Raw genomic sequence first — 11,805 nt, 5'->3', positions numbered from 1 at the left:
AGGAGATTGAAGAGAAGAGCAGAAATTCTAGGAACAGAAAAGCGACCACTTTTTGGAAAGTAGGACCTGCAGACAAGTGAGTCAGAGGTGATCTATGGGATGATAGACTGCGGAGGGGAGGGGCCAGCTGCCAGCAACCATAGAGCAGCAGAACACAAAATTGGAACTTTTAAAAGTCTGCTATACTGAGGGACGTCACTCCAGAGGCTAAGGAGGGATGGAGCCTTGATGGGGACAGTGTGTTCTCAGTCCCTCAGGGTCTCAGAAGGACCGAGGGTGTCTGAGTGCAGCGGAGCTCTCAGGTATTGGAGGGGGGAAACCGGATGCAGAGATGGACCTGAATAGTGGGCTTTCAGCTCAGGGTTACCTTAAACTGTGATCTGGGAGACATTTGGGCCACTACTTTCTGAGCAGGGACTCCACAAATGGCAAACCCAGGGAGACTCACCTTCCTCCTCCGGAAGCGGTAGAGGGCAGCAGGAATTTGCTGGGTTGGAAGACTCCAAACGGGGCCATGCACCAGAGTTAGAAATGCTCGGTCACAAGCTGGGTGAGCATGGAGTGTGGCCAGAGACCAGAGATTGACTGCTTTTCTCTGAGGGTACACTGAGGAGTGGGGCCCTGAGCTCTCAGCTCCTCCGGGCTGGAGATTGGGAGGCCGCCATTTTCATTCCTATCCTCCAAAGTGGTATGGAAAGTGTTCAGGGAACAAAAGCTCCAGAGAGCGAACTCTAGCAGATTACTTAGCTTGGCCTCTGGCAAGGGAGGTGCAATTCTGCCTTGGGCCAAGACATTTGAGAATCTCTGCAACAGGCCTCTCTGTCAGAAGATCAGCAAGAAACCCCAGCCAAGACCAAGTTCACCGATCAATAAGAACTGCAGAACTCCAGAGCAAGGAGAAAGCAACACAGAATTCATGGCTCTTTTCCCATTCCTTAGTCTTTCAAAGTTAAATTTTTTTAATTTTATTTTTTTCTTATTCTATTTAAAATTTTTTTCCTCTTTCCTATTTTAATTTTTTAAACTATTTTATCTTATCAATACCTTTCTAAAAATCTTTTTCAATTTTCATTGTTATAGTCCTATTCTAACCCTTCATTGTATTTAACCTCATTTTTTGTATACATATAGGTTTTTCTTTCTTTAGAATTTTGGGATACAGTTTCTTCTAACAGATCAAAATATACCCTATCTAGTGCATGGCTTTGTGCTAGTCTCCTGCCTGATTACATTCTCTTTTTTACCCCCCTTTTCTCAACCAAATTCTTTTTTTTTTTAAGATTTTATTTATTTGACAGAGAGAGATCAGAAGTAGGCAGAGAGACAGGCAGAGAGCAAGGAGGGAAGCAGGCTCCCTCCTGAGCAGAGAGCCCAATGTGGGACTCAATCCCAGGACCCTGAGACCATGACCTGAGCCAAAGGCAAGGACTCAACCCACTGAGCCACCCAGGCACCCTCAACCAACTTCTTATCAATTTCTTTTTTAGAATCCTTTTAAATTGTCATCATTACAGTCATATTCCATCCTTTCATTGTGTTTCATTGTGTTTACCCTTATTTGTGTGTGTGTTTGTGTGTGTGTGTGTATATATATATATATTATATATATTTATATTCATTTACATATTATATATATATAAAGTTTTTCTTTCTTCATAATTTTGGGAGGCAAGTTTCTTCTAACAGCCCCAAATGCACCCCAAATTAAGTGTGTGGCCCTGTTCTATTAACCACTCTTATAGGTACAGATATATATATTAGATATGTATTAGACTAGTGAATAGATACATATAGATATATATCTAGATATATCTAGATATAGTTATATATAGATATATAGCTATAGATATAGATAAGTGATACCATAGATATAAGTGATACCATAGATACCATATATATAGATATATATCTATATATAACTATATCTTTATCTATATATATACTTTTTTTCCTTCTCCTTTCTCCCTGCTGGTTTTGGGTCTCTTCCAATTTGGTTAGTGTATATTTTTCTGGGGTTGTTGATATCCTCTTAGTATTTTGTTCTCTCATTTATCTATTCTTATTTGGATAAAATGACAAGGCAGAAAAACTTACCTCAAAAAAAATGAACAAGAGGCAGTACTGATGGCTAGAGACTTAATCAATACAGACATTAGCAGCATGTCAGAACTAGAGTTCAGAATGACAATTATCAAGGTGTTAGCTGGGATCAAAAAAATCATGGAAAATACTAGAGAATCATTTTCTGGAGAAACAAAAGCACTTTCTGGAGAAATAAAAGAACTAAAATCTAATCAAGTTGAAATTTAAAAAGCTATTAATGAGGTATAATAAAAAAAATGGAGGCACTTACTGCTAGGATAAATGAGGGAGACGAGAGAATTGGTGATATAAAAGACTAAGTGATGGAAAATAAAGAAGTGAGAAAAGTGAAATAAACAACTACTGGACCACAAGGGGAGAATTTGAGAGGTAAGTGATACCATAGATGAAACAATATTAGAATAATTGGGATCCCAGAAGAAGAAGAAAGAGGGAGGGGCAGAGGCATATTGGAGCAAATTATAGCAGAGAATTTCCCTAATTTGGCAAAGGGAACAAGCATCAAAATCCAGGAGGCACAGAGAATCCCCCCCAAAATCCATAAAAAATAGGTCAACACCCCATCATCTAATGGTAAAACTTACAAGTGACAAAGTGAAAATCCTGAAAGCAGCTCAGGAGAAGAGGTCTGTAACATACAACAATTAGATTGGCAGCAGATCTATCTACAGAAACCTGGCAGGTCATAAAGGATTGTCATGATATATTCAGAGCACTAAATGAGAAAAATATACAGCTAGGCTGTCACTGAAAATAGAAGGAGAGATTAAAAAAGCTTCCAGGAAAACAAAACTAAAAGAACTTGCAAACACCAAACCAGGCCTACAGGAAATATTGAAAGGGGTCCTCTAAGCAAAGAGAGAGCCTAAAAGTAACAGACCAGAAAGTAACAGAGACAATATACAGTAACAGTCATCTTCCAGGCAATGCAATGGCACTAAATTAATATTTTTCAATAGTTACCCTCAATGTAAATGGGCTAAATGCCCCAATCAAAAGACACAGGGTATCAGAATGGATAAAATAATAAGACCCATCAATATGCTGTCTGCAAGAAACTAATAGACCCAAAGACACTGCCAGATTTAAACTGAGGGGGTAGAAAACAATTTACCATCAAAAGAAATCCTTATATCATGGAAATGATATCCTTATAATACTTATATCAAGAGAGGCAATCCTTATATCAGATAAAGTAGATTTTAAGACAAAGACTATAATAAGAGATGAGGAGGGACATTATATCATACTAAAAGGTCTATTCAATAAGATCTAACAATTTTGAATATCTATGCCCCTAACATGGGAGCAGACAATTATATAAACCAATTAATAACAAAATAAAGAAACACATCAACAATAATACAATAATAGTAGGAGACTTTAACATCCCCCTTCACTGAAATGAACAGATCATCTAAGCAAAAGATCAACAAGGAAATAAAAGACTTTTTAAATGACACTGGACCAGATGGACATCACAAATATATTCAGAACATTCCATCCCAAAGCAATAGAATACACACTCTTCTCTAGTGCACATGGAACATTCTCCAGAATAGATCACAACCTAGGTCACAATCAGGTGGGTACCAAAAGACTGGGATCATTCCCTGCATATTTTCAGGCCACAATGCTTTGAAACTAGAACTCAACCACAAGAGGAAAGTTGGAAAGAAATCATATACATGGAGGCTAAGAATGAATGGGTCCCCCAGGAAATTAAAGAAGAACAAAAAAATTAATTCATGGAAACAAATGAAAATTAAAACACAACGGTTCAAAATCTTTGGGACACAGCAAAGGTGGTCCTGAGAGTAAAGTATATAGCAATACAAACCTTTCTCAAGAAATAAGAAAGGCCTCAAGTACATAACCCACCCCTACACTGAAAGGAGCTGGAGAAAGAACAGTAAAGAAAGCCTAAATCTAGCAGGAGAAGAGAAATAATAAAGAACAGAGCAGAAATCAATGAAATAGAAATCAAAAGAACAAATCATGAATGAAAGAGGAGAGATCACAACCAACACCAAAGAAATACAATTATAAGAATATATTATGAGCAGCTATATACCAGCAAATTTGGCAATCTGGAAGAAATGGATGCATTCCTAGAGACATAAACTACCAAAACTGAACCAGGAAGAAATAGAAAACCTGAACAGAACCTTAACCAGTAAGGAGATTGAAGCAGTCATCAAAAATCTCCCAACAAACAAGAGCCCAGGGCCAGACTACTTCCCAGGGGAATTCTACCAAACATTTGAAAGAAGAATGAACATCTGTTCTCCTGAAACTGTTCCAAAAAATAGAAATGGAAGAAAAACTTCCAAATTCATTTTATGAGGCCAGCATTACCTTGATCCCCAAACCAGACAAAGACGCCATCAAAAAGGAGAATTCCAGGGGCACCTGGGTGGCTCAGTGGGTTAAGCCTCTGCCTTCGGCTCAGGTCATGATCCCAGGGTCCTGGGATCAAGCCCCGCATCAGGCTCTCTGCTCAGCAGGGAGCCTGCTTCCCCCTCTCTTTCTGCCTTCCTCTCTGCCTACTTGTGATCCCTGTCAAATAAATAAATAAAATCTTAAAAAAAAAAAAAAGGAGAATTACAGACCAATATCCTTGATGAACATGGATGCAAAAATTCTCACGAAAATACTAGCCAATAGGATCCAACAGTACATTAAAAGGACTATTCACCACGACCGAGTGGGATTTATTCCAGGGCTGCAAGGTTGGTTCAACATCCACAAATCAATCAATGTGATACAATACATTAATAAAAGCAAGAACAAGAACCATATGATACTCTCAATAGATGCTGAAAAAGCATTTGATAAAGTACAGCATCCTTTCTTGATAAAGTCGACATGGAGCTCACACATCATTAAAACACAAGGTGAGTTACACAAAAGGCTTTTCACTAGGAAGTTGAGCTTATAAAGTGCTTATCTGAGAGGAATGTTAGAGAATTTATAAATCCAAATATGGGGAAAAATGCTACAGAAGAGATTATCCCTAAACTATAGAAAACTGTTCTGGTCCACTTGAAATGTTCTGGGTTTTGACATTTTTTTTTTCAATATCAGAGATAAATATACTATCTTATTAAAATTCAGTGTGATTAGCTCCATGGATGGAATATTTCAAATCTCTAATTTTTTTTTCTTTTCTTACTTTCCCTTCATTGCTTAACTCTCTCTAAATTTTGACACTAGAACAATATTTTAAAATTTAGATAACTACATTACAGGCAGAGCAAACCTGGTGATCTAACTAATTGCTCTTCCTAGGATCTGGAAATTTCTAAATGAAGGTGAAGTTATTTCCTCTGCTAGAATGAAATAAAACTTCTATCAGTTGGTTTAGTGGGCATTTACCTCCATGAAAAAGATAAACATTTTAGGATGGAATCTTAAATATGTCTGTCCTTCTGTTTCATATAATTGGGATCTATTTAATATTGTTTCTAAACTCGGTGTTTCAAAACAACTCACCTTTTTAAGGGAAGTCTTTTTTTTTTTTTTTTAAACAATTCACAATATATTTCAGTTGGAATTTTAGATGGTATTTCTCTTACCAACACATCACAATATCCATGCCAAATTGATCAATGAAATTATAGTAGATAATTATTTCTAGCAATCTGTAAACACTGACAGCCCAAACAACAAATATTTGTGGAGGAGGAGTTATTCCAAATTTATGCTAAAATACCTAAAATATTATATTCAAATAAGAACATTTTTCTGGGTTTTTTTAAGCTATTTTGGGGGTGTCTGTCTGGCTCAGTTGATAGAGCATGTGATTCTTGATCTCAGAGTTTTGAGTTCAAGCCACATGTTGGGTGTAGAATAAAATCTTAAAAAGAAAAAAAAAGCTATTTTGAAAGATGCATCTTATTAAAACTCAAACAGTAGAAGTGCACGTTAAGAAAACTTGATATAGGAAAAAACTTTAAGATAAAATTAGGGACTTTAAGAGTTTGCAGTTATTTCTCCAATGGAATTTAAATTAGGATTTGAGGGGTGCCTGGGTGGCTCAGTGGATTAAGCCTCTCTCTGCCTTCGGCTTGGGTCTCAGGGTCCTGGGATGGAGCCCTGCTTCGGGCTCTCTGCTCAGTGGGGAGATTGCTTCCTCCTGTCTCTCTGCCTGCCATCCTACTTGTGATCTCTATCTGTGTCAAATAAATAAATACAATCTCTAAAAATAAAATAGGATTTGATTGGGGCACTTGAGTGGCTCAGTTGGTTGCGTGTCTGACTCTTGATTTCAACTCAGGTCATGATCTCAGGGTCATGAGATTGAGCCCCCCACTGAGCCCTGCCCACAGTGGGGAGTCTGCTTGGGATTCCCTTCTCCCTCTCTTTCTCCCTGACTCAGACATTCTCTCTCAAATAAGTAAATCTTTAAAATAAATAAGATTTTGGGGCGCCTGGGTGGCTCAGTGGGTTAAGCCTCTGCCTTCGGCTCGGGTCATGATCTCGGGGTCCTGGGATCGAGCCCCATGTGGGGCTCTCTGCTCAGCAGGGAGCCTGCTTCCCCCTCTCTCTCTGCCTGCCTCACTGCCTACTTGTGATCTCTGTCTGTCAAATAAATAAATTAAAAAAAAATCTAAAAATCGGGGCATCTAGGTGCCTCGGTTGGGCGACTGCCTTCGGCTCAGGTCATGATCCTGGGGTCTCCGGATCGAGTTCCGCATCCGGCTCCCTGCTTGGTGGGGAGTCTGCTTCTCCCACTGACCTTTCTCCACTCATTCTCATTCTCTGTCTCTCTCTCAAATAAAAAAATAAATAAAGATCTTAAAAAAAATTAAATTTAAAAAATCAAAAATAAATAAATAGGATTTTGCTTACAAACAATTTTTCAGCATACTTTGTATGTTGGACATATCAGTGAGGTACTTCAAATCCTGGATTATGGTTAATTGAATTATATAAATGGTATTTCTTTCCCCTTACATTCTTCTTCCATATTACCCACAGTTAACATGATGTAAATTCTTTCTTCTATTCACTTCTGTTAACAGTGGTAAAATAAAATTTCTCACTGTTATTTTTTACATAAACATTTTTAAACTTCAGTGGCAGAACTAAGTTTTATTTGTATAAAAGTAGAATCCCCTTTTTAAGACACATAGCATGCCTCTGTATTCATTTATGCAGTTTAGTCATAAATGGTCTAGGTTAGATGAGTGATCTCAGCAAATGCCTTATGTTGTGAACTGTCAACTGTAATAACTCTTAACATCATGATACATAGATTTGTTCTGTCTCACAACAAAACTTCCAAACTCTTAAGGTTAAGATAAAAAATCTCAATCTTAACTGTATATTATCAAAACATTTACACCATTCCCCAACACTGCATGTCATTTGCAATACTTTGTATCAAAACTACCTAGAGGGGTGCCTGGGTGGCTCAGTGGGTTAAAGCCTCTGCCTTCGGCTCAGGTCATGATCCCAGGGTCCTGGGATCGAGACCCACGTCGGGCTCTCTTCTCAGTGGGTAGCCTGCTTCCTCTCCTCTCTCTCTGCCTGCCTCTCTGCCTACTTGTGGTCTCTGTCTGTCAAATAAATGGGTGAAATCTTAAAAAGAAAAAAAAACCTACTTAGAATTAGAAATATTAAATTTCAGTAAAGCTAGATTACTACAATTCTTTGCAATTTGAGCAGAACTTTAGTTTATAATGTGTTTTCACATGTATCATCATACATGATCATCAGAGCACTGGGTGGTGTTGCCAATGAGGAGCCTGAGTCTCAAAGAAGTCAATTAATCTGCCCAAGTTCACAGCTGAAAAGTTCCAGGACACGACTTATGTATGCCTTGGTTTTCCGATTCACGGCAAAGGTTATTTACTTGCATGCTGTCTTTAAAATCATTACCCATCAGAGCCTAAATACACAGATCCTAAATTTGAAAATGAAAATCATGATGGAAATACTTTCGACAAATAAGGACGTTCTCCTTCATAATCGTAGTACAACCATCAAAATCAGGAAAGTGACATTGATACCTCATTGCCATTTAATCTCAGACCCCAATGACGTCCTTTCAGCAAAAGGATCCAGTCCAGAATCACACGTTTCATTTAGTTTCATGTCTCTTTTGTCTCCCTCAGGCCAGAACAGGTTCCCAGTCTTCCTTTGACTTTCACGACCTTGATACTTTTGAAGATTACAAGTCAGATATTTGGCAGAATGTCCCTCAGTTTGATTTGTTTGATGATGAATTCCTCATGATTAGATTCAGGCTACATATTTTTGGCGATTATTGTGGGAATATTGCTGTGTTCCTCTATCTGGTAGAGCACAATCTGATTTTGTCCCATATCGATGTTAACTTCAATCACCCAAATAAGGTGGTGTCTGCCAGGCTTTCCGCTGTCAAGTTTCTTTTCTATTAGTGTTTTGTAGGGAATGTTTCTCTGAGATTGTGCAAATATCCCCTTCCTCCTCTTTTATTCATTTATTTTTTATGGATTCCTATTTCGTTCAGTGGACTATAATCTTTAATTTTGGTGCTCAAATCATCCCATATTTAGTCAGTGAGAGTCTTGGCAAGCTCTCCCTTTGACATGCCCCCATCAGTTAGAACACGTCCTTACTTTCTGAAGTAAAACATTCCAGGATCATTTTGTACTTTTCCTGACACAGCCTTCCCTCCAGGAAGCCCTGGTTCCTTTTAGTGAATAATGTATTTAGAAACCAAAATTTAAGGGGTAGGTATGATCGTTGCTATTGGGCTGTCACTGATCCCAAGTCCTCTCATTTGGACAGAACAAAAGTATGTGTGTGTGTGCATGTCCGTACGCGCATGTGCACACACGCACGCACACACACACGCATCCATAATTATTTCTCCATCTCTACTGTGAAAACTGAGTTCATACCAGTATCTTCCAATTCTAACCCAACACTGCAAAGTTCTCTCTAGTCTTCTGCCTTTATACATATAACCCCTCCTAGGGCAATGATAATCTTGACTTCCATTATCCTGAATATATTTACCTATTTGATCAGTGTCTCTGAAATGTGAGCAATGTTTTACAGCTGCCGGTTTCCTTATCCCACTTGGGTCTGACACCTCATGCTGGGATTGTTTCCTGAACGAATGCCCTTCTCACCTTGCTCAGGCTGACCATCTGTGTTGCGCAGTCACACCACCACTCTATGGAGGCCTTCTCGACCACACCGCGCTCAACGTCTTGCATAGGCCTCCTCTTTGCATGATTACCCTCCCTCCCGCCCTCATTTGGGCTGATAGTGTATAGGCTGCTCCTACATAATTTTTTTCTTCACTAAAAATTAGGTGTTTTTAAATACTCAGTTAAAACACTGGGTGTTTTTAGTGACACCCAGCTCTGGGCCATGACAGCTTTTACCCTGCAAAGCACCACTTAATGGACTGAATTGCTAAGGAAGGGATAATCAGAAGGGGAGAGGATCAGGTTACATTCATAGTTATAATTATAGCCTTAAAAACCATCATATTTTCTTAAGGGGCAAAGTGAGGAAGGGGATTAGTAGTATAATGGGGTGGGCAGAGCTTGGACAAAGAAAACATCTTTCAGGGGAGAAACTTAAGTGTATTTCTAAACTCTTTTTCCCAACCCACCATCTTTCCTGATAACTATTCCTTATTTCTTCTTTTAGGCTTTGTCTTCTTAACACAAAGAACAAGAATCTGACACCTCTGGCACATACCCCTCAATTGGCTAAATGCATGAAAATATATCGTATTTCATGTCATTCATCTGGCCTAGTTTCCCTCTATCAGAAGTATGAGTGATGCCATATATTTTTCCAAAAGCAAAAAAGTTCCCTGCACCAATGCAAAGAACAACCAGACAGGATTGAGAAGACAAGGGCTCAAGTCCTTTCTCAGCAACTACCAAACTAAGTAACCTTACATAAGTCACTCAGCTTCACTGGTCCCATCTCCTCACGGTAGTAGTAATATAACTGATGACAAATACTGGTATTTAATGGGTGCTTACTAACGTTAGGCACAACATCGCATGCATTGTTTTAAGCAATTCTCACATCAATCTTATGAAGGACACACTTCTATTTTTTATTTTCTAAGATTTAATTTTAAGTAATCTCCAGACCCCACGTGGGGCTCAAATTTACCACCCTGAGATTAAGAGCCGCATGCTCCACTGAGCCAGCCAGGTGTCCCCAAAGACACCTTTATTAGCCCCATTTTACAAATGAAACTGAAGCTTAGAGAACTTAATTTGTCTAAGGTTATGCAGCTAGTCTAGTAGACCCTAGAGCTCTAAGTCTCAGCTCTTAAACATGATGTCACAGTGCATTAAAAACATTTTAAATTGGAGGGGTTAGGTTAGATGATCTCTAAGGTCATTCCAGTCTAAAATTCTGATTTTAAGAAACGCTTAAGGGATATTAAGATAAAAGAAACAAACTTTGCATTATAGTAGACAGTAGGCATATAAAGTTGAGATTGGATCTTTGCCCTCCAACAACTAACATACCGTCATATTATAACACACAGAATCCAAAAGAAACGGGTGCTACTGAAACGGTTATTAAGAGAGGCTTTGGGGCGCCTGGGTGGCTCAGTGGTTTGGGCTGCTGCCTTCGGCTCGGGTCATGATCTCAGGGTCCTGGGATCGAGCCCCACATCGGGCTCCCTGCTCCGCAGGAAGCCTGCTTCCCTCTCTCTCTCTCTCTCTCTGCCTGCCTCTCTGCCTACTTGTGATCTCTGTCTGTCAAATAAATAAATAAAATCTTTAAAAAAGAAAAAAAAAACAAACCTTTCCTTTAAAAAAAAAAAAAAAAAGAGAGGCTTTATGGAGGCAATATCACTTTAGCTCAGTTTTAAAAATAAGAAGTTAGGTTGAAACATAGGTGGCATTCTAGGCAAAGTAAAGTATATAGAAGTCATGGTTATGTATTTGATATGATTGCAGTGAGAATCAAGGCGAGAGAGTGCTGCTCGGTGGGGTCTTTTTCTCCCTCCAAGTAAATAAATAAAAATCCCCCCCCCTTTTTTTTAGGATTTTATTTGAGAGAGAGGGCAAAAGAAGGGGGAGGGGCAGAAGGGAGAGGGAGAAGCAGACTACCTACTGAGGGGAGCCTGATGCAGGATTCGATCCCAGGACCCTGAGATCATGATCTGAGCTAAAGGCAGATGCTTAGGTGCTCAAATAAATGAAATCTAACCCCCCCCAAAAAAAACCACACATCACCAACAAATCTAATGAATTTCTTACTCATACTAGCCCAAATCATACTTCTCAAATGACTGCTGCCCTATGTGTAAGCCATTCTATTAATCAACATCTCTGTAGATTCTTCCTGTAGAAATGACTAAGATTAACAGGGATGGCCAATGTTGTTCCTCTGACACATGTATTAGAAATTTTAAGATTATAAAAATGTTGTGGGATATATTACACATAGAGAATCTATAAAACATATTTACAATGAAAAGAACAGCCAAGTAATTACCACCCAAGTCAAGAAAAGGGTAACATGAATGCCAGAGGCAAAAACACCCATGTATCTGGAGATCAAAACAACATTTGTATTTAATTTGTAGTTTGTCCCTGAATTATGTCAAATTTTTTTAATAAAAGTAATATATAGCTTTTCCTATCCAAAGCATCCAAGCTGCTTTGTGAAAAGTCTCTAAACTACTGTGGGAAAGAAATCAAGTTTATCAGATCTGAC

The sequence above is a fragment of the Mustela lutreola genome, chromosome 15, assembly GCF_030435805.1.
Source record: "Mustela lutreola isolate mMusLut2 chromosome 15, mMusLut2.pri, whole genome shotgun sequence".
Lineage (NCBI taxonomy): Eukaryota > Metazoa > Chordata > Mammalia > Carnivora > Mustelidae > Mustela > Mustela lutreola.
This window is presented reverse-complemented; position numbering follows the sequence as displayed.